The sequence below is a fragment of the Carassius carassius genome, chromosome 27 (assembly GCF_963082965.1).
Source record: "Carassius carassius chromosome 27, fCarCar2.1, whole genome shotgun sequence".
Lineage (NCBI taxonomy): Eukaryota > Metazoa > Chordata > Actinopteri > Cypriniformes > Cyprinidae > Carassius > Carassius carassius.
In genome coordinates, this window is record NC_081781.1 from 10738725 (window position 1) to 10762969 (window position 24245).

Below are 24245 nucleotides of genomic sequence, written 5' to 3' on the forward strand. Positions count from 1 at the left end.
TCAATATCTTGAATCAGAATTGGATTGGTTCATGAATGATGACATCAGTTATTATGAGGTCACAGAATGGATGGACATCCTGATTAGATTATCCTTAAGACTAGACAGTAATAACTATGACATCATATGGATATTTGAAGTCATAAACAGGTTAGATCTTACTTCCTTAAAGGGGTTTATTCACCCAAAAATGTAATGTCTGTCATTCACTTCTCACCCACATGTCGTACCAAGTCTGTATGGCTTTCTTTTTTCTGTGGAACTACAAGAAGATATTTTGACTATTGCGGAGGACCAAAGAACATTGGACCCCATTGACTTGCATTGTATGGACAAAAAAAACGAGACTGTTTTCAGTGTCTTTGTTTCTCAGAAGAAAGGAGTATTAAATGGTGTTTTATTTTTGGGAAATTATGATGCCCATTTTTTTCATTTAATGAAATGATCATTGATCTCTTCATAAATTGATCAGAAGTCTCCCACAACTTTAAATGAGTCCACATTGTTCAGTCTTGTGTTGCCAGAACTTCAGACTGACAGCAGAAGGTCTGAGAACCTTGGCTGCTTTGAAAGGCCAAGGACTGCCAAAGAGGCAATATGACTGACAGGTAAAACAACCAGTCATGTTTTGCTTTGTGTTGTGTCATGTTTAGGGGCGTGAAAATTTCCCCACAATAACAAACCAGTGTGTAAAACTCTTGGATGTGTTTTAAGGAGTCTATTCTGTAAAATTTACATATTTCTCATTTGGTCGATATATCTAACATATGATCATGCACATCTACTCAGTAAATCTGGCTCAGTGATTACCGCTAAATCGCCATCACCTGCTTTCAAATGGAGCGGCATTTAATAGACAGAGCCGTAGATCACTGACAAGCTACGCAATATCGCGTTCATATTGCGTATTCATCAAAGGCTCTATTAAATGCCGCTCCATTTGAAAGCAGGTGATGATGATTTAGCGGTAATCACGGAATTAGATCTACTGACTAGATGCGCATGATCATATCGTTAGATATATCGCCCAGCCCTATTTCACATACTTTTGAAAAGTGCTTTTTATGACTGCTTCTATCGTGAGGGGGTTTGGCGTAATGGCATCTTCTTTTCCAGGTGGAACTTTAAAGAATGTGATGGATACGTCTTGCGGATATCCAGTATAATTAGGGTGACCATATGCGCCGTTCATACGGGACATGTCCAAGCCAGGATTTTAAGAATGCCTAAAACATCCAGAGCAGTTTGACCAATAACATGCAGGTATTGTACATAATCGATCAATCGTGGGGCTGCCTGTGAGAAGGTGAGATCTAGAGGGAACGATCAAAGCAATGCAAATATGAGCAAGTGTTTGTTCGTTTCGGTTGACTTGAAGCGTCGCTGCGCACAAATCCAAAAAAAAACAAAGTGCGCCACAGTGCTTCAAGTCAAACGAATGAACAAACACGTGAAAGCGATTCGAAAGCATAAGAAGTCGTCTGCTCTGCTCTTTATAGTTTTCATGAATGTTACACATAGGCATGGGCCGGTATGAGATTTTGACGGTATGACGACCTTAAGCAAAAATGTCACGGTATCACGGTATTGTTGTTACAGCTCTGAAAAGTGTTATTTTTAAATGACTGGGTTAAAAATATATATACAAATATTATAAATAGAATTCAATCCTTTTTTTTTTCTCCGCTGGTCACAATATAATTAGTTTTTTAGCAACATGCAGAATATTATAAACAGTAAAAAAAAAAATTTTCTTTGATTTGTTTCCTAAAAAAAATTAAAGACTGACATCTTTATTTAATCTAAATCTGTAATAAGTTAATTAATTAATTTTAGTTATATAATTCATATTTATATAATTTCATATCATTTATCATACATATCAATAATCATACAAATAATTTGATTTAATAATAACCCTTTTTTGTAGCTAAAACACAATGTTCTGACAAGCTTTGTAAAATTATACCACGTAAACTTTTCAGAAGACAGTCAGCTCCCCTCAGAAACACATTCATATAAACCCCCAAATCAATATTGAGGATTTTCTTCCAATAGTTCGTGCATCATGAACAATGAGTGATCTGCCTGCTACAGTATTTTTCTGTGTGTCCGTCATCAGTGTCTCTGGCCTGTGTTAACAGCCGTTAACATACTTCATATTATCACATAAATGAAAGTGTGCACATCCAGAACAGAGAGTTTGAAATAAGGCAAAGGCCAAAGTATTCTTCGTCCGTCCGCGCACCGTCGGGATTATGTTATTTTCATCATCAAGAAGGCTCGCGCATAGCCGCGCACCCCGTGGTACTGCACATATGAGCTGATCTGTCTGTGCTCATCTGCGGTTGAGTATACTTTTGAAAGCTGTGGGGACGTAGCTGTGTGCGAGACGGAAAGGAACACTGAATGTGAAGTGTACATGAGCCTTAAGTTCGGTCATCCTACACACACATGACTGACCGCTCGCTTGCAATAACAGGAGGAGGAGGGGTCAGTGTTACTCTCGACACTGCACTCAGCCTGAGGGACTCATACTCTTTCAGTCATTGAGGAGACATGGAAAACAGTGCATACCGCAGGAACGGTATAATGGAAAATATTAGTGGTTTTGAAACCGTAACATTTTCAAACCGCGGTATACCTTGAAACCGGTAATCTGCCCATGCCTAGTTACACAACGATCAACCTGCACAGTGCAAATAGCCAAAACCTGGATATTTTAGGCAATATTAAAATCCTGGCTGAACAGCGCATATCACCCTAAGTATAATTTGAGCAATTAGATGGCGACTTCGATACTCCTGAAGTGTTATCAATTTTGTCTGCCATATGCATCAGAAGTTCAGCCAACTTTTCAACATTCAGCATTGTTCACACCAGTTTGCATTGCTTTTTATGGTTCGCTGTTGCCATCTAGTGGTAAGGCATGCTGACTATCCCATACATGGATCACTCAATTTTCACTTTTGTTGAAGTAGTGTAGTTTTAGGTTTGGAGAAAGTTTTTAAAGAAACAGACCAAAAGTGTCCTTATTCATTGGTGATGTTTCCCTCCAGAGAGCAGTTACTGTAACAACATCATTGTGCTTGTTTGGGTTCACTGTAGATTGTCTTCTAATTTTAGCAAGATTCTGATCCTCACAAGTCAACCCAAGTAAAAGGCTCATTTGATTCAGTCTATTCAGAAAGTTCCTTCTATGTGTCTCTTTACTTTGAAATAAGCTCACAGCATATGGTCCCTCAGGCACTCAATGAACGTATGCTTGAACAGCACAGTTGATTTATGAGACGACAATATATTACAGTGTTAAATTAGGGAAGTAATTGTAAAGGCCCGTTCACACCAAGCACGATAACTATAAAGATAACGATAAAGATATAGTTTTAAAAATCGTTCTCAATATTAAAGAATAGCGGAGTCTACACCACAACTATAACGATAAAGTCACAGAGAAATGATATCGTTGGAATCACTTTCAGAACGATTTTTTTTTTTGATGAACGATCAAAACATTGCCAACCAATCAGAATCAATCCTGCTGTAATGAGCTTGAGAATTTAAAGCAGCAGACGCGCGTCCGCTTAGAATACATGGACAATATCGTTCGCTGGTGTGGACGCTAATATCGTTATCTTTATAGTTATCTTTATAGTTATCGTTCTAGGTGTGAACGGGCCTTGATGTTTTTAGTTTCCATCTGATTGAGTTGAAAAGCATGTAGTGCTGATGTTTTATGTCAAAGCTTCATTGCTGTGGTAGATCTGTATAATGCTCCTGAGAGGTTTCAGTAGGCTAAATTAACTTAAACGGTGATCTATTTGTGTTCCTCTCAAGATGGATTTCGCCATAGGGTGGAACACTCATGTCTGATTATTGGCTGAGTATTGGCTTGATGGCTTTTCAAGTTCATATCAACCTCATGAGTGCTTTGCTACTGTACATGGTAATCGTGAAGCGGATTGTGGGAAACTGTTTTGTGTCTGAAATACATGTTGTAGTGCAAAGGATTTACTTATCCTTGATGAAAAATCTGTGGTTTTCTGATAATCTTCTGTAAATTATTCCATCGAAACTCTGCATTAGCTTTCCTCACCTCCCATTGGACTGTTTATCCACAAATACATAACAGTAATTTTATAGCTTGTGCAGTAGTGGTCGTTTTGTTTATAGCTGATCTTTGAAAACTGTCTGCTAGCAGCTCTTAATAGATCCTTTGACAGGCTGTGGAATGTTGTCCCCTCACACGCCAGACCATAATCCTTTTCATGATGCCACAAATGACCTTAGGGGAGCAATAAATACCCATAATGCTTTCCTTCACTACAGAAGAGGTTTATTTATTTAATGACGTCTTATCAGTTTTACTGATCAGGGCTTGACAGTGAGCATTTCACTCGCATTTGCAACTAAACAGAGATGTGTGTGTGAACTGGAAAATTTATTTAGGAGTATAAGTGTGAATAAAATGTATTAAACATCTTCACTTATGCGATTTAGCCTATAACAAATGTATTAATTTCTTAAATTCATGGAAAAAACAGTGATGCATCCTTGTATGATTATTGAACTTTATAAAGACGACAATTTAATGTAAATAGCACAGATGAGAAGGTGGAAGAAGTGAACGAGACGTGCTGAATGAAAGAGCGCATTCAGCACTAGAGGGTGGTGACTGAGGCAGAAATGCACCCATCACCCTGATAACCCCTGTAAACAAAGCAGCTGCACTACTTTGTTTCAAACAGTCATTTAGGGTGTATTCTCACCTGTCTTATTTGGTTTGATTGAAACAAACTCTGGTTCATTTCCCCCTTTTGGTGTGGATCTTTTTGGCAGGTGAATAAAGCAGTCGCACTCTGGTGCACACCAAACAACCGAACCGAGACCCAGCTGAAGAGGTGGTCTTGGTTCAGTTCCAAACGAACTCTGGTTCTGTTCGTTTTAAGGTGTGAATACGATCCGACCTCGATATGACCCAATTTGCAGAAAGCACTGCGCCTTTTGAGTTAACAGGCTCCCGTAGTTGGAGTTGCCTTATCAGAAAGTGTTGTTCACCACATTTGCTAACTTAGCCATTGAAATCAAAATTTGGGCATTTGGGCAGATTCCTATATTTCACAGCTATGGGAAAAGACTAAAAATCATAAAAATCACCCATGGGGAAGGGACCGTTTACGGGCGATCGCGCAGTTACACTAATTAGACAGCTTAAAGGCCCTTTTTACCGCTGCGGTTACTGCCGCCGCTGCGCCTTTAAAGTGCATTTGCAGCTTTTGACCGCTGAGTGGCACTTTAACCACAAGTTATCAAACAAGCGCATCAAAGCACATTTTCGCAAATAGACGTCAGTTTTGCCTCGCTGATGTGTTACATTTGACGACTTCAGTCACGGAAAATGAAAGAAAAAGACTATAGTTAAAATATTTAATATATTTAATATGTAATATTCACAGATGAAAGTTTGATACTTATTAAGTTATGTGCATTTATAAGAACGAATTCAAGCAGGATAAATGTCAAGCCTGTGCCTGAGTCTGTGCTTATATTTTCTCTAAGCTACATGGTATTATTTTATATTAGATATTAGACATATTTAAAAATATTAGACATATTTTAGATTTGATACATTTAAAAGGTGTGCAGTATTATTTATATTATATGAATTATATGTTATATTATTCAAAAGAAATTGTGGTTTACTTTGCATCGGAGCATTAAAAGTGGTAGCCTATTTTAAGCGGGAAGGCTACATGGATTAATATGCAATGTCAATATTTTCATATATTATGCCTATATTTTAATTTATATTTTAAAATTCCTTTAATAAAACAACTTGCATTTTTGCTATTCGTTACCTGTCCTTTATTTTGACAGATAACTTCTTGGGAAAAAGACATTTGTCTGTAAACTGATTAAGAAATTGTTGCATGTTTAAACGTGAAGCGCTGTATAATTTCGTTAACATTAATTATGCCTAATTAGTAGGGCTGTCGCGATAACCGCAATATTGTAATACCGCGCTATTAACAAGCAAACCGTAGAAGAAAGATAGCAACCGCAGAAACCGCGGCAACCGCAGTGTTCAGGTTTTTATTTTTTTTATTGAGGCTGTGGCCTTCTTGTTTTTTTCAATTTGTCACTGTGCATTTAATGTTAAATAAATTAATAATACAATATGGTTCCGACTGTAATTTCCTCGCGAGCGGTTGTAGCTTTATTGTGCTTCGTTTGTTTTGAATAGGCCGGCTGAAACGATGGGAGGCGCTCGATCTCGTCCCAAAACCTAATGTCACGTCGCCAGTTTGGGAACATTTTGGCTTTCAACCCAATGAAAAGGGCGAGCCAGCGAATATAGATGAGCCGATATGCAAAATTTGCTGCAAAAAGGTTCCTGTGACGCGGCAATACATCTAATTTGAGGTCATCAGGACATTCTAAAACGCTTAACGTGAAAAACGCTTAATGTGGTTTAATACTAAACCACATTAATACAGTACTAATACAGTGATATTAACAGACCAACCTCACTAAACATCATATTAATAAAGTATACTATCTACAAAAAATCAGATGATCCCTGAATATGAATTCAACGCGTTTAATAACACGTTAAGCGTTTTCCTCCCACAGAAAACCGTTATAAGGCTTAACGTGTTATTAGACGACTTGCATTCATATTCAGGACTCACACGTTTTTTTTTTTTGTACATAGTATACTTTATTAGTATAATGTTTAGTGAGTTTGGTTTTTAAAAATCACTGTCTTAGTACATTAAGCGTTTTCTTATAACGGTTTTCTATGGGAGGAAAAGGCTTAACGTGTTATTTAACGAGTTGCATTCATATTCAGGGCTCATCTGATTTTTTTTTATAGATAGTATACTTTAATAGTATGATTTTTAGTGAGTTTGGTCTGTTAATATCACTGTCTTAGTACATTAAGCCATGTTAAGCGTTTTTCAAGGTAAGCGTTTTATTAGAGTGTCCCGTCATCCAGCGCAGCTGCCCCCTCAAGCATCAGGTCGCGGAGCAACATCAAAAAGAACAGCTGAGACCGACCGACAGTTAGGAGTAGCTGAAGCCTTTGCGAAATCTGTAAAATACAGCCGTGAAAGTAACAGGCATACCTGCTGAAGTCACGGACAACCTCCGCGTCAGTGCCCATACCCAAGAGAGCGTGAGCAGATAACGAGATCACACGCTATCTGCTTGAGGAGTGCATCTCCATTATGGCGCTCGCTTTGTGTCATTCGGCGACGAGACTGACAAGCATGACAGATAACACACGTGTATACGTGCGTGTACGTCTCCATTTGTTTTATATGGAGACGTACACGCAAATATCACGTCACGTAGACACGTCAATAACGTGTAGCTGTTGATTTTTACAGACGTGACGGCGGCGTCACGTTAGAAGTTAACGTGTGGATTACGTCTGTACGTCTTAACGTCTGTACGTCTGCCCGTCTGCACGTCTGCCCGTCTGCACGTCTTAACGTCTGCCCGCCTAATTTTCCTTATTTTCTCATACTTTTACTGTTATAGACATTCTAGATAATCTTATTTTGGCAGTTTACTTAGAACTACATTGGATTTATTTATTTTTATAATGCTGAATGTTAAGTAGGCTACATACATTTGGTATCCCAATGATATACAAGTCTATTGTCATGTATATACGATCTTATGAGAGACAAATAAAATGGGCTAGTAAAATTCAGAAAAAGTGGGTCATATCATTATTTGTTTGTTTAAGATTTGTTAAAGCCCTGCAGCAGCCGGTCTGCATGCCTCAAGTGTGTGTGTGTGTGTGTGTGTGTATGTGTGTGTGTGTGTGTAGTTCAGATACAAAAGCCATCTGAAATGTTCTTCTAGAATGATAATTTTTATCAAGCTCGTATGTTTAAGTTCAGGAAATTCACTTAAATGGCAATGAAAATTACCTATTAATTATCATTTAAGTGAAATCACTGAACTTAAACATATGAGCTTGATAAAAATGATCGTTCTAGAAAAAAAATTCAGATGGCTTTTGTATCTGAACTCTTCATTCATATATTATATATATATATATATATACACATATATATATACACATACATACACACACACTCTGTATATGTGTGTGTGTGTTTGTGTGTGTGTGTGTGTGTGTGTGTGTGTGTTACATTGTCTCTATAAAGTATATTTGCTGTATTATGTAATGCAAGTGGAGTACGTATACAGTATTACAGTACAGAAAACAATGTCTGATTACACACCTGTTCTGTCTACAAACTTTTGAATGATTGAAGACACTGTTGTTCTCCTAACATTCGCCTTTACCTTTTGACACCCCGTCATTGTAAGGTCATGACTGATAACATTGTCTGCAATAGTGTCCTTATTTCATTAGAAACATGTCCACAATCTTGACCTCTTCCACTGTTTTGCCTCCGTACCCTTCTTCCACCACACATCATTACTCCTCTTCTTCGACTGTTGACCCTGTTTGTTTCTGTGTTGTTCTTCCATTATCTAAATGTGTGACATTGAGTTGTGCTCTGTCAATATGCTTGTCAAATGAAGCTTCATGAGCTATTTCAGAGACCTAGTTGATTTAATGCTTTACATTCCCCTTAATTAGTGAAATGTAAAATTTATAGCCAAGACACTGTCATTAAAACGTTAAAATGTAGCATGTCATGGGACAACCAACAACAGCACATACATTTAGACTATACCCATATTTCTATTTATAACGCAGCCACTTTAAATTCACATAATGTTTCACTTCTGAGTAACAGAAATATATATATATATATATATATATATATATATAATGAAAATGAATTGCCAACATACCAAGGATATAAAAAAATACCAAGTAAAACACAAATTTGTAAATATTTGTTTGAATGTTTCTGTTATGAGCAGTTTTTAGAAAACCAGAAAGCCTGTAAATAAACAATATATTAATGACTGGCATTTCACACAATAGGCTAGTCAATGAAAATACAGTTCCAAACAGCACCACAGCAGAACAACTGCAATTGTCTAAACAGAGTAGGCTAGTTGTGTGGATGTTAAAATATATTTGTGTTTTTGAAAGAATAGGTTGAACATCAACCAGTAATCTCAATAGAACAGGGCCTTGGCGCCATCTACTGGCAATTATATTGATATTTAGTAGTTTAATATTTATTTAGCCTCTGTTCATTTCGGCATTTACAACTCGGTTTAAATGAGCTTGCTAGAAGTTCATAGTACGATTTTTTTATAACATCGAATTTAAGAATATAATTAAGTAATGCATCCACTCTACTATGGAGCTTTTTTATTATTATTATTGTAGCCTATAGCCTATTTCATATTCCCATGCATGATCGTGCATAATATATTCCAAAATACATTCAAAGACTTTTTCTGTTGAGATTAGATTTTTCTTTTTTTATGTATTCAAACCTAAATAGTATTTTCTTAATATTCTGCGAGGATGTTAAAAGCTAGGTCTATGTTAAATAGCTATTAATGTGATTTTCTCTGCTGGAAATTACTTCATCTAATTTAATAATAGCTTAAATGATCAAATCTTCTAGCCCACACTGTTCGAACAGTGTCTCAAATAAGACAAGTCCATTCAATTCAATTCAATTCAATTCAATTCAATTCAAATTTAGTTATTGGCTACAGCGCTTTTCACAAAACATATAGTTTCAAAACAGCTTTACAGAAAATGCATTTCAGAAATGTACATATAAAAATACAGTTAGTTAGTCAGTCATTTATTAATCCAACAAGTAGCTGCATAAAAGTACGTGCGCTATTTTTAATTTAGCCAAGGCACGTTTTGCGTTCAAACGGGCAGACGCGCAGACGTTCAGACGCGCAGACGTTCAGACGCGCAGACGTTCAGACGCGCAGACGTTCAGACGGGCAGACGTTCAGACGGGCAGACGTTCTCCACACGCACGTTATCACGTCTTTAAGCTTGGTTAGGAAAGAAATGACACAAAGCGAGCGCCATACTCCATCTCCAACGCGAATCCACTGTCCTGATGGGCCAGTGGTGACGCGATAATCAGTCTAGATTTCCGCTGCTGTCCAAAGTCGCGCGCAAATACGTGTAATAGGTGTTAGAACTCTTTGATTTCTTTAATTTTTTTTATTGGAAAACGCATGTTCTTGTTGCTGTTTGGCATTTAACAATAAACAAAAATGTTTTAAAACGTGTCTCTCTGTCAGTTAAAAAAGCAACAATATATGCTACATAACTCAACGATAAAGCTTTGTATGCAGCAAAATCAGGATAAATTAGGTATGTAAAAAAAAAAAAAAAAAAAAACACGGCAGTAATACTGCATGTCGCGCTATTGAGCCACCCATAATAACCGCAGGGGAAATTTCGTAACCGCGACAGCACTACTAATTAGCCTAAAACAAGAAACGAATAAATTAAACCTGCACGATTTAGCTAAATCTTTAAAACTCTAAAGAATGGACGGATTAATAAACCGTCCTCACGATTAAACTCGTTCTCTCATTATAATCAACAAAATGCACACAATGTAAAAAAGAGCTTCATTAACTGACAACATAAGTGATTTTAAAGGGAGCCTTCTTTACTTGCTTTTAGTGCTGGGCGATAGCATATGGCCTAAAAAAAAATCCGATGATTTAAATCGATTTTAAAATCAATATTCAAATGACAAAGACATTTTTCAAAACAAGTTTTAATATAGTTATAAACTTATAACTGAGACAAGATGATAAAAAAAACTGTAATGTTATTACCTTAATGCTGGAAAGACCTATATTTTATTTTATTATTATTTTTTATTATATATTATTTTTTATAATTTTTTATTTTTTGTTAAAGGATCACTTCACCCATTTGCATTTAGCTTTGTATTGTTAGAAACCCAGTCATATATTATAATGATCATGGATTTTTCCTTTGTTTTTCCCTGAGATGGGAGAAATAAGGATTTAAGTGTTTTACTTCCTGCTTATTATGACGTAAAAATCGTCATTTTGCGTCATAATAAGCAGGAAGTCAAAATTCATTGAAAAGTGTAGAGACTACAGACACTAGCTTATTATTATTCCAGGGGATGGGACCCACTCACCCTACAGGCCTATTACAGATCAGTGGGTGGGACTAAACTTACAGAAACGAAAGTGAAAATCCGCCATCTTGTTTGGAAGCTATGTAGCTAAGCTAACAAGCGCTTATGGAGTCAGAACAGTCTATTTAAATATGAATCCTGCATGTTCTGCGTGTCTGTGTTAATGAATGGAGCAGAAGCGCGAGTTCCTTTATCACACACACTGAAGTGCGCGTGACGCTAGCGGTGGTTTCAGCGTCTGTTGTCTCACTACATAAGGACGTGAACACATGAACAACATCTCCAGAACTGCTCTGACAGTCACTTCATGAGCATTTGACCGTTTGATTTGAGAAACTAGTGTCACATCACATACACAGAACTGTAAAGGTACGTCAACCCGTCAAAATAAAAGTCCGGTTAACCCTCTGGAGTCTAAGGGTATTTTTGGGGCCTGGAGAAGTTTTGTCATGCCCTGACATTTGTGCTTTTTTCAGTTTCTTATAAATATCTAAATGGGTAAAGTCTAATCTCACTGTAATCAGCACAAACTGGGCTGTAATAATATGTGAAATGCATGTATGTACATGATTGTGTTTTTGAGAAAAAAAATGTTATGCGTGGTTAGTGAAAAACTAAAAATGTTAAAACACTTGAATAAGGCAAAATAACACACAAAGAACAATGGTTCCCGGGATTTTTGAGAACTGGAGCTTGTAGCCTAGAATTTTTCTTTCTAAATGATGTGAAAATCATCTCGTTTACTCACTCACAGAAAACAATATATTGATTTAAATTTTCTAAGACACTTTTTGTTGGTAAAAGTCATATGCGAGTAGGCGTCAACTACCATGAATATCATTGTGATTTACACCCGAGAAGACGAAGGGCCGCATAATGAGCTGCATAATGAGCCTTTCAGTCAGCTGTGCCACTGTGAGTGAGGAGTTACAAGAAAGAATGTGAGAAAAAAATAAATCTATATAATTTTATGTTTGTAGTTTATTAAGAATATATTTAATTATCCCACAATAAAATGTAATATCCACTTGGGGGAGCAGTTAAACAGTTTATTAGAAACAATCAAAGCTGACTTTCAAACTAATTGTTTGGCATCCTTACTCCAGTCACACAATCCTTCAGAAATCCTTTTAACAATCTTAATTTCTACAAAAAAAAAACCATTTATTGTTATTATTATTATCATTATTATTAATGTTGAAAAGAGCTGAGAATATTTTTATGGGTTTTTTAGGGGGAATAAATTGAAAGAAAAGCATTTTTACATTTGTTACAGTTATCTATTTGTTACATTTATATTATTTACATCAAGCTGTTGAATGGTATAGTATTGTATATTGTTATTGAAACTTCATAATGTTTCACTTGATTATACATTAAGTCAGGAATTATAGTTTGGAAAAAGTATTTGGAAAAAGTCTAACTAGTAAAATGATTACACGTTATGTGAAAACTAGTACAAGTATATTAATAAATAAAAAGAGACTTACTCATGTTTATGATCTCTGCTGAATAAAGTGCTTCTTTCTTTTTTTATGAGGAAATCTATTTCTCAAATCCTCAACCACATCACATCTTTTTGGGTTGATTTATGTCTTATTCCTCTCATCGCGAAGCAAACAGTAAAATAAAAAAACTTGAACAGTCTGGCTGCTTTTTCTTCTGTTATGGGCGTATTCAAGCCGCGCGCTTCAGTTTGAAACTGAATAGTGCGTTCAGCGTGGGATATATGGATTACTTTATCACAGAATATCTGTTTTAGTTTAAAAATAGACATGTCAAGCTTTCTATAGATATCTCTCTCATGTATTTTCGTTGAGTATTCAAGGAGTTACAGTTCATTTAAATGACGTGTTTGTAAAAGAAGATCAGCGCAGACAAAGGCTGCAGACAGCACACCTTGTTTGTTATCTTTATTTTATAAGTGCACAAAGTTTTGTTGTTATTATGTGTGTATCCAAAAAAAAGTAGACCCTTTACAGATTCGATTGATGTATTGATCTTATCTGTACGATTAAAACTGAAAGTGTAATTTAAGTTCTTTTCGGGGTTATCAGGAGAAACGCGTATCCGCGTTAATCAACTCGAGAGGGTTAAAGACATTAAACATTCACAATCAAACATTATTTTTTTAAGGTTTAATCACACAACATTTCTTCCATGTTTTATTTTTAATAGTAAATCCCCTTTGTTTACCAAAAAGTTAAGTTTTCAATAATTAAAAGATAAATTAAATTAATGTTTTGTGTGTTTAATGTGCATCTCAGAAAATGCTTTATTTAAAACCCCAACTGAATGGCACTTAAATGCACTTAATTCATCTATCAACTTTATTGTCATTTGTTTACCGTACAAGTACAGACAGAGAAACAATGGGTAATAATTAAATGTTTATTTTTGATGAATGCATTGCATTCTATGCATTTAAAAAATAAAAATATTTTTTTTCTAAAAAAGTAAACTTGTTAATTTTAAGAGACCCGAGAGTCTTATTTTCTCTTGCATAATTAATATTGCACTTTAATTAAGCAAAAACACATTTTATCCGATTACTCAATTAATCTATGGAATTTTTGGTAGAATACTCGATTACTAAAATATTCGATAGCTACAGCCCTAGTTCAAATTTATTTCTGCGAACCATTCCATCCCTATTAAAGAGACATAAAACTTTAATCATTGTTTGATTATTATTTATTTTTTTCATACCTAAAGTAACCTGCTTTGTAAGTTTTCTTTTTGCTCCGTGAAGTATTTTTCACTCTGTGAGAACATGATCTGTGGTGTAAGAGCGCCATGGCTTGTCGGACACATCAGCAGTAGCAAAGGCTTCGCAAAGGTTCAATTGGTTAATTGCAGCCTCCTTGAGTTTTTATATTTGCATCATTTTGCTTTACAGCTCAATTGTTTGTTGATTTTTAGTCAAATTGGCCTCTAATACGGGTTGTTGTTGTTGTAAGAGTGCAGTTTATGATGACACTGCAAATCAGCATGTGGTGGAATGACATCTGTCAATGCACTAAAATAACCCACCATACTGTGTATCCCAATGGGCATAGCTGCATGTACTGTTTACAACAGCTGCATGTAATATGGCTGTAGTGCTACACCATTTGCCACAATCACATTCATGTTGTGTGTTAACAATGAATTTCATATAACATGTCAAAGAATGGCCCAACTGGGAGATACTTGTGTTGGTGAACATTCTGTTATTGATTAATGCAGCACACATATACACACAAAATAAGATAATGAGTAGAGTGCATGTAAATAGAAGTGTTTGAGAATAAGTGCATAAAAGCATAATTTTTTTCTCTTAGTGCTCTTGCTGTTTGTTAAAACTATTAGGTTCAGTTGATTGGGCCTAAAAAAAAAAGTTTGGTTCCGGTTGGTTGTCAGTTGAGGTCATTGGTCGGTAGGGATTTTTTTTTTTTTTTTTTTTTTTTCTCCAGTGGCAGTTTTACACACACACACACACACACACACACGCGCGCTGATTTTAAATGTGTGTACCGGTACTTTTACGACAGTGATTCTGTATTCCCGTTTAAAGTCTGTTGTTGCCATAGACACGCAAAACGCACACACACACACAAAAAGCCTTCGCGGGAGTTTGACAGGCGATCTCATAGTAGATTAACATGGAGGATTTGAACTTGAAAAACGGAGTGTACAGACATCTTTTTGTAGTCAAACAACATTCTTTATGTTCATTTATGTGGTTTATTTGATTTTGATGCTATAAATTAACTAGAAGCAAGAGACGATCAGTTAGTTTTAACTGATGATCTAACTTACAGCAATCTGTTCGACACATTCAAGAGCCACAAAACGGTATTTATTGTTTACATTTCTTTAAAAAATGACCACATTTGAAAGGTGAAATAACCAAATGAGACTTTGTTTCATATTAAAAGTAAGCTGGTAATGTTAATGTCCTGTCTGTCAGCATGTTGTCAGTGCCCTCTCTGTTCCGCGATATATTGTTTACTCCCCCCTCCCCCCGTGTTTCTCTTAATGTTACGATTTCCAAACCTTAAGTTATAGCTCACTTTAGGAATTGACAGTTAAAGGGTTTTGATGCAATACTTAATGGTTTTTAACGGATTACTTAAGTGTAAAACAGCATTTAAAGGAAACTGTAATTTAATTAACAATGTGTGAAAGACCGTTCTTCCCCAGTCTCATAAAATAAATTTGGGTCGCACATAAATTGACAGGGTCGGTCGGAAACCGGAACCAAACAAATTTTTTTTTTAGGCCTTACTGTACCGTTAATGTGACTTTTACAGCGTGAGAGTGCAGTGAAATGAAAGGTAGAGAGGCCGCTTTTCTTACTCCATTATTGCTGAAAATTCTTCCCACCTGTTTTGGAATCTTTGAGACCTCCTTATGTTTCCATGGTGACATTTACATAAACACATTCCACCAAAGAGAGGAAAATGGGGGTTGATGGCAACTAATTACCTGTGATTTAGAACTCTCTTTGACGGTATGCACAGGACACATTTATTCAGCTTTAATCCCTATCATACCATTAAGGTCCATATTAAGGTTTGTGTGTGGGTGTGTGCTTGTTTGTCTGCTTTTTTTTTTTTTTTTACTGCAAATTGAATCCTAAATCCATATGTGCCTTTCTTTGATTTTTGACAAGTGTGATGATGACTGCTGATTTTCAGACAGATTCTGTTCAGCGTACAGAAAATGAGGGAGGGCAGATGAAGTAGGATGGGGATGTCGGTTGCCATGGCAACATTTAGTGGTAGTTTTTGTACTGGGATTGTGAAGGGGTGGTTGCTTGTGGATTTAAACAATCCAGCAATTTCTACTTCTATCATTATATTGGTGATATTATCATTTCCCAAAATTTTTGCAGTAAAATGACTTTCTACATTTTTATTTTTCTGAAATCTTGTTATAGTTTTGGTGGTTTCTGAAAGGTTGAGCAGGGCCTGTGGTGCTGTTTGCTTGTGTGCATCTCTGCAGGTCTCTATTTGTGTGATTGGTTTAGGGCTGCAACTAACGATTATTTTGATAATCGATTAATCTGTCGATTATTTTTACGATTAATCGATTAATCGGTTTATGTACTTATATTTTAGTTTTTCCCATTTTTCCCCCAAGTAAATTATTAATAAATGGCCTTTATCATTCAGCATAGATTTAAGAGATTTTAACCATTTTGCACTGTCATATCCTCATCAAAAATATACCTGGAGTTGTTTTATTGTGTTAGTAATCCTTTGTCGAACTCTTCTGCAATCAGAACACTGACCCATACTCTAGCAAATTTCACAAGATTTCAAATAATGTTTTCACCATGGCAGTCCTTAGACCTCCTAAAGTAGTTTAACATCCTGAACAAAGCTTATTAAGGAATCTTTCCGAACATATTTTCACGAAGAATAAGGATAAAACAGAATAAAATTGCAGTACATTGTATTTTATTATTTACTGGGAAAAAGCTTTATAGCTTTTGCTGTGAAATTGTAAACAATCCTTCAAAAAAAGTGCCAATGGCATGAAACCTGAATGGAACTCACAATTTAAAGTAAAATCCATCAGAAGGTTGTCCAGAAAAAAAAATAGGACACACACAAAAAACCTGCTGTGTGAAAAAGAGCAGTGAATAATACTTAGAAAAAAAGTGCATTTTAAATATCTACATTTACCTCTCTCATTCAGTCATAATTAGGCTGCACGACTGAATTTTGAACTGATAAACGACAAACTGATCACAGAACATGTTTGTAAAGCTTTAAATGTTAACTGTTAAAAAGCAATGTTATCAGCTTTTATGACTAAACATTTGCAAACAACATTGTACTGGAGAATCTGCACAAATGAAAGTCTTAGGGGCCGTTCACAAATCGCGCCTAAAAACGCGTGGAAAACGCTAGGCGCACCGCTTTCTCCTTCTTTCCAAAGCGCTCGCGCAGAAGCGCCCCTGAGGCGTCTGCCTTTGCTAAGCAACCATGACGTGCTCTCTCCTTGAAGACGCGGAAATTTCAGCAAAGGATAAATGGATTTGCAGCTCAAAAAATCGCTTGCAGTAGCTCTGCTACTAAATTTATTTCAAAATGGAAATCCATATACAACTATGATCAGCTGTTCCTTTCATCTTGACTGAGCTTTTAACGTTGTTACGGGAAAGGATGAAGCTGATTGGTTAGTTCTTGTCACATGACCCGCGGTGCGGTTGCTGCATTCTGAAAAGTTGTGATGTTTTTAACTCGATGCGGTGCGGTGTTGGAAATAACGAACTTGAGCGCGCAAAAGACGCGATATGTGAACGTCCCCTTAAACAGTGCAGTAGTGCAGGTTACTCTTCTTTTTTTAAAGGCTCAATGTAAAGTACTCCCACATCACGCTGAATGCTGCAGACATAGACATCATATGATGTCTATGGCTGCAGAGACGCTGTTCGGGAAGCACGTGACATAAAACAAGGCCAGCTATTGGCTATTCGCTACTTCTCCTGTTGTACTGGCTGAGTAAAACCTCCGGTGGCTCATTACTGCCACACTTTGGTCACCGCAGATTTGAAATATGCACGAAATGAGCCGCTTACGGCAAATAAAAGTTATTTAGCAACGAATCGATGACTAAATTAGTTGACAACTATTTTAATAATCGATTTTAATCGATTAAATCGATTCGTTGTTTCAGCTCTAGATTGGTTCGGGTGCTCACTTTAATTATTACTGACTGACAGACTGACTGACATTGGCCACCGAACACACACTGTCATGCCGCTTGAAAATGTGTTTGTTTCAGCAGTTCAGTGTGGTTTGTTTATCTTGTAAACATAGTAACTTAGTACTAGTGCATGTGGGGAAATAGGAAGTAAAATTGCCATGCGGTAATCAGCTACAGGAATGTGTGAGCTCTATCAGTCGTTCTGAGTCGATCGCTTTTCCTTTTTCCTTTTTGCTAAGGCAACGTCTGTAAGTATTTCTCATCGTGTAATATTTGGTTACTGCTTACTTTTAAGTTAGTAAGATTATTGAGACGGTTAAATTAGTTTGTTTATTGCTGCTGGTTGTTTCTACTAGCTTGATTGTGTTTATCATATAGGCTACACTGCTATGTTAGTTAAGTGGTGCTACTTACACTGTTATTGTGTATTTGAGTTTGATTAATAATATAGACATCTCATTGTACTGTATTGCAGTTTCACAAAATTCCCAGTAAACTTCATGGAAATGAATCAACTGTGTCCTGGAGTTTCTTGGGAGTGTTTAAGCTGAATGGAACATAGCCCATGACAGTGAAAAGACGGCATCACAGCTAATGAGGGACACAAGGATTGCCATCCTACAGAGCAACTCAATACCAAGAGATAAGCGGCTAACGCTACAGCTCCCTGTCAGCTACATACTAGCTTCCTTCTCCTGATATTGAAAACGCGGTGAGTCACAATGTCACAACGTAACAACAATAAAAAAGGAAATGGAGATAACCAGACTGAGACTGTGCGCTCAAGAAGCAGTCGCTCATCTGGTACATCGTCCAGCTCGAAGATAAGCATGGCCGTCGCCATGGCAAAGGCAAAGGCCGAAGCAGCGCAAGCTAGAGCGGTACATGCGCTAAAGGAAATTGAACTTAAAGTGGAGCAGGCACGAGTTCAAGCTAATCTTGATGCATTAAATGACGAAAAAGAAAAGGATGCTGCCATTGCAGAGGCAAATGCTCTCGTGGCTGGTTTACAAGATATGGGCTTTGAAGTATGCAGTAAGGCTAACAGCCCAGTCCCCCAATCGGTCAAAGACCAGCTCGTCGCCGCCTATGTGTCGACACAAGCCAGCCTATGCAGCAGGGGTCTATCCGTCAGAAGAGGGAGTGACTATGCTTCGCCAACGCTTCATCCTCCACACCAACCAATCAATGTTATCCCTTCAACACACCACCCACTCAATGCAAGTCAAACCCAAGCTGCTGCTTCCGCTGACATTATGCCACACCAAGTTCCTCAGACCAGTGGGGCACTGCCACAACAAAGCTTCAAGCAGCCTCTCAACTCCTCTCCAGCTCCTCAGCTTGGTGGGAATCTTCCGCAACAGAACATCAAGAAAGATTCCTCATCTCCTGCACACCTGCCTGCTCACAGGACGCCTTATGGAGGTAGCTATGGCCATTCTACGTCCACTGGAGACCTCATCAAATACCTTGCTCGCAGCCGCCTGGTGACTTCAGGCATCACCACATATGATGACCAGCCAATGAACTATTGGGCCTGGAAAACATCGTTCCTGAACGCTATCGCCGATCTAGACTTGTCTGCTGCAGGAGAACTCGACCTCCTCACCAAGTATCTGGGAAAAGAGTCAGCAGAACAAGTAAGAAGGATAAAAACAGTCAACATTAAGGATCCAGCGATCGGACTGAACATGGCATGGGGGCGCCTCGACGAAATATATGGCTCGCCAGAGGCCGTCGAGCAGGCTCTGTTCAACAAACTAGAAAACTTTCCAAAAGTCACAACAAAGGATCCACAGAGACTCAGGGATCTAGCCGACCTGTTGTCAGAGCTACAAGCTGCCAAGGAAGATGGCTACCTTGCAGGCTTGTCATACTTGGATACCTCCAGAGGAATTAAGCCTATCATTGAGAAACTCCCATACAACATGCAAGAAAAGTGGCTTTACTTTGGTACCAGATACAAACAGGAACATTTCGTTAGCTTCCCACCCTTCTCCGTGTTTGTAAACTTCATCGCCATGGAGGCAAGGGCTCGCACCGATCCAAGCTTTAACCTCTTCACGCAAGCTCCAGCAGAGAGAAAGAGTAAATGGGAGAGGCCCATAAAGACATCGGTTTATGTTCACAAGACGCAGGTCTCAGGAACTGCTAAGGCCGAGTGCAGAGAAAGTATGGAACGAATTGATCCAAAATAAATACTGCCCTTTGCATAAAAAGCCCCACCCTCTGAGGAAATGCAGAGGCTTCCGTGAGAAGAGCATAAACGATCGCAAACAGCTTTTGAAAGAGCATTACATCTGCTTTCGCTGTTGCTCCTCCACAGAGCATCTTGCAAGGAACTGCACTGCTGAGTTAAAATGTACAGAGTGTGAGAGCACTGCTCATGTGACAGCGCTCCACCCCTGCCCACCTACCTGGAAATCTAAGTCGTCCCCTTCCACTTCAGAGGACGGCGGCGAGGAGGACAGAGCAGACATCCAGGAGGTCAAGTCGACGTGCACTCAAGTATGTGGTGAAGGATTGAGTGCCAGAGCATGTGCCAAGATCTGTCTCGTCAGCGTGTTCCCAAATGGATGCAGGGAGGAGTCCAAGAGAATGTACGCCATACTGGACGAGCAGAGCAATCGCTCCCTGGCGCGGTCGGAGTTCTTCGAGGTTTTTAAGATCTCTGGAAGCTCCTACTCATATACTCTCAAGACCTGTGCGGGGCGTTCAGAGACAGCGGGGAGGAGAGCCAGCGGATACACTGTGGAGCCGGTGGACAAGAAATTTAGCATTCCTCTGCCTACACTCCTCGAGTGCAACCAAATCCCTAACGTTCGCTCCGAGATTCCTACGCCGGAAGCAGCCTACCATCATGCCCACCTGAAGCGCATCGCCGACAAGATTCCGCCTCTGGATCCAGACGCCAAAATACTCCTCTTACTGGGTAGAGACATCTTACAGGCACACAAGGTCCGAGAACAGATAAGTGGCCCAGGAGATGCACCGTTTGCTCAAAGGCTTGACCTAGGATGGGTTGTCGTCGGCGATGTGTGTCTTGGAGGTGCCCACAGACCACTTGAAGTGAGGAGTTACAAAACAGCCATCTTAGAGAACGTTCGTACGAGTTATCTTCAGCCATGCAACAACCAGATCAGAGTGAAAGAGGTATTTGGTCAAGTGCCTAAAACTCAGCATCATCCTGCACCTACCTCCACCTGTGGCTTAATGATGCTCAGTGGAGACTGCCTGGGGCAGACTGTCTTCGCTCGTACTCCCGATGACCACAGACTCGCTCCATCCATGGAGGATCTAGAGTTTCTGAAGATAATGGAAGCTGAGTGCTATCAGGACAGCTCCAAAAGTTGGGTTGCACCTTTACCCTTCCGGTCGCCAAGACAGCGGCTGCCTAACAACAGGAAACAGGCTTTCGACCGTCTTGTCTCACTCCGGCGCTCATTGGAAAAACGACCACAGATGAAAGCCGATTTCCTAGAGTTTATGGAGAGGATGCTTAAGAAGGCACATGCAGAAGTTGCCCCGCCAGTGCAGCCTGGACAAGAGTGCTGGTACCTGCCCCTGTTCGGTGTGTACCATCCTAGGAAGCCAGATAAAATCCGTGTGGTTTTCGACAGCAGCGCGTCATGTGAAGGAGTGTCACTCAACGATGTTTTGCTCACTGGGCCCGACCTTAATAATAGCCTTCTAGGTGTTCTTATGAGGTTCAGGAAGGAACAGGTGGCGATCACCGCCGACATTGAGCACATGTTCCACTGCTTTGTCGTTAAGGAGGACCACCGCGATTTTCTCCGCTTCCTGTGGTATAGAAACAACGACCCTACCTCCGACATAGTGGACTATAGAATGCGAGTTCATCTCTTTGGGAACAGTCCCTCGCCTGCCGTTGCAGTGTATGGTCTGCGACGGGCAGCTAAGGAAGCAGAAGCCGACTATGGCAGTGATGCAAGAAGATTCATCGACCGCGAGTTCTACGTTGACGACGCTTTAAAGTCCTTCGGCACAGAGGAAGAGGCCATCAGCGTCCTCGGGCGAGCACAGAAGATGCTTGCAGCTTCTAACCTCAGGCTGCACAAAATTGCTTCAAATCGACTGGCAGTCATCGAAGCATTTCCAACCGAAGATCGCACCAAGGACGTCAACAACCTAGATCTCTTTGTTGATGATCTGCCCATTCAACGTAGCCTTGGATTGTTCTGGAACATGCGCACAGACACCTTCATGTTTCAAATCAAAGATGATCAGAAGCCATTCACTCGCAGAGGGGTACTCTCAACCGTGAACAGCCTCTACGATCCTCTAGGGTTCCTTGCACCCATCACGGTTCATGGAAGACTGATACTCAGGGAACTCACCACGCAATCAGAGGACTGGGACTCACCTCTTCCCAAAGACATGGAGATTGAGTGGACTAGATGGAAACAGTCACTCCAAGACCTAGAGGGGCTCCAGATACCACGCCCCTATACGTCCTTCTCCACCGCAGGTGCGCTAAGAAGAGAGCTCTGTGTCTTTGCAGACGCATCAGTCAAGGCTATAGCAGCCGTTGCCTACATAAAGGTGACAAGCCACCAAGAACAGACTGAGATTGGCTTCGTCTTCGGGAAGGCAAAGTTGGCCCCCCAACCTGGTTTAACTATCCCTAGACTTGAGCTCTGTGCGGCTGTACTCGCCATTGAGATCGCCGAGATGGTAGTCACAGAGATGGACACAACATTCGACAACATCACCTACTACACAGATAGCAAGGTTGTATTAGGGTACATCCAGAACCGAACAAGGAGATTTTATGTCTATGTACACAACAGGATCCAACGAATCCATCAATCACCTTGTTCTGGTCAGTGGAAGTACGTCCCAACGCACCTCAACCCAGCTGACATTGGGTCAAGAACTGTGACACCAGCTTTGCTTAGCAGCACAACTTGGCTCAAAGGACCAGCCTTTCTCCATGATGCATCTTCGTATTCACCTGAGCTTCCAGAGACTTATAACCTTATTGACCCTGACACTGACTCTGAAGTGCGTCCTCAGGTGGTGACAAGTCTCACACATGTTACCAGAGATGTGGTGCACCCACAACGCTTTGAACGCTTCTCCAAGTTCAGCACTCTCCTCACGGCCATAGCGCACCTCATCCACGTGGCTCGTTCCTTTGCCCACTCCACCCAGAATGAATGTCAGGGCTGGCACATCTGTCGCTCTACAGAGGAAGAGTTGCTAAGGGCCAAAGTGTGCATTGTGAAGAGTGTCCAGAATGAGTGCTATGCAGAGGAACTTAAGTGTATCAACTCAGGATCCAACATCCCATCTTCCAGCAGCCTGTGGAAATTGCACCCCATCATGGACCACGATCAACTTCTTAGAGTGGGAGGTCGGATTGGAAAGTCAGATCTGAGCACGGACGAGGCTCATCCCATCATCATTCCTGGCCGACATCATCTCGCAACCCTGCTTGTGTCTCACTATCATGAAGCAGTGAAACACCAAGGAAGACATCAGACCGAAGGTGCCATTCGAGCGGCAGGGTTCTGGCTGGTAGGAGCTAAACGCTGCATCAGCAGTCTGCTTCACAGATGTGTCACTTGTAGAAGGCTGAGGGGGAAGACTGAACATCAGCAGATGGCAGCTCTGCCGGCAGAACGGTTACAAGTAGCACCTCCTTTCACCTACGTAGGTGTCGACGTCTTTGGACCATGGGACATTGTCTCACGCCGCACAAGAGGAGGAGTCTCCAACTCTAAACGATGGGCTGTGATGTTCTCATGCATGTGCTCAAGGGCAGTTCACATCGAGGTAATTGAAGCAATGAGTACCAGCAGCTTTATCAATGCCTTGAGGAGGTTCTTTGCAGTCAGGGGCCCTGCAAAGCAGATTCTCTGACTGCGGAACTAACTTCGTCGGCGCCTCTCGTGAGCTGGAGATGGACAAGACTAATCCAGGCTTCAACAGTGTGGAAGAGTACCTGGACACACAGAGCTGCACCTGGGTATTCAACCCGCCCCACGCGTCCCATATGGGTGGCGCCTGGGAACGCATGATTGGCATTGCCCGCCGTATTTTGGACTGCATGCTGCTTGAGCAGAGGAGGTCTCACCTTACACATGAAGTTCTGACCACACTTATGGCTGAGGTAGCTGCAATCATGAATGCTAGACCGCTCATCCCAGTATCATCGGATCCGGAATCGCCTGTCATCCTCACCCCAGCAATGCTCCTGACTCTCAAGACAGGATCTGCTCCTCTTCCTCCGTCAGGAAGCTTTGAGGAAGCGCATCTCATCAGAGAGGAATGGAAGCGGGTTCAGGGCCTAGCAGACATGTTTTGGAACAGGTGGAAACATGAATACCTCAAAACATTGCAGCTTCGGCACAAATGGCAAGGAAAAAGGCAGAACCTCCAGGAAGGAGACATAGTTCTCTTGAAAGA

The 24245-nt window shown here is 39.8% G+C and overlaps 1 protein-coding gene across 7 annotated transcripts in view; it reads left to right on the plus strand.

Annotated features, from left to right (window-relative positions):
• The window catches only part of sash1a (SAM and SH3 domain containing 1a), a 275012-nt gene that overhangs the window by 2256 nt on the left and 248511 nt on the right, over nucleotides 1–24245 (plus strand). The gene's annotated exons all lie outside the window — the stretch shown is intronic.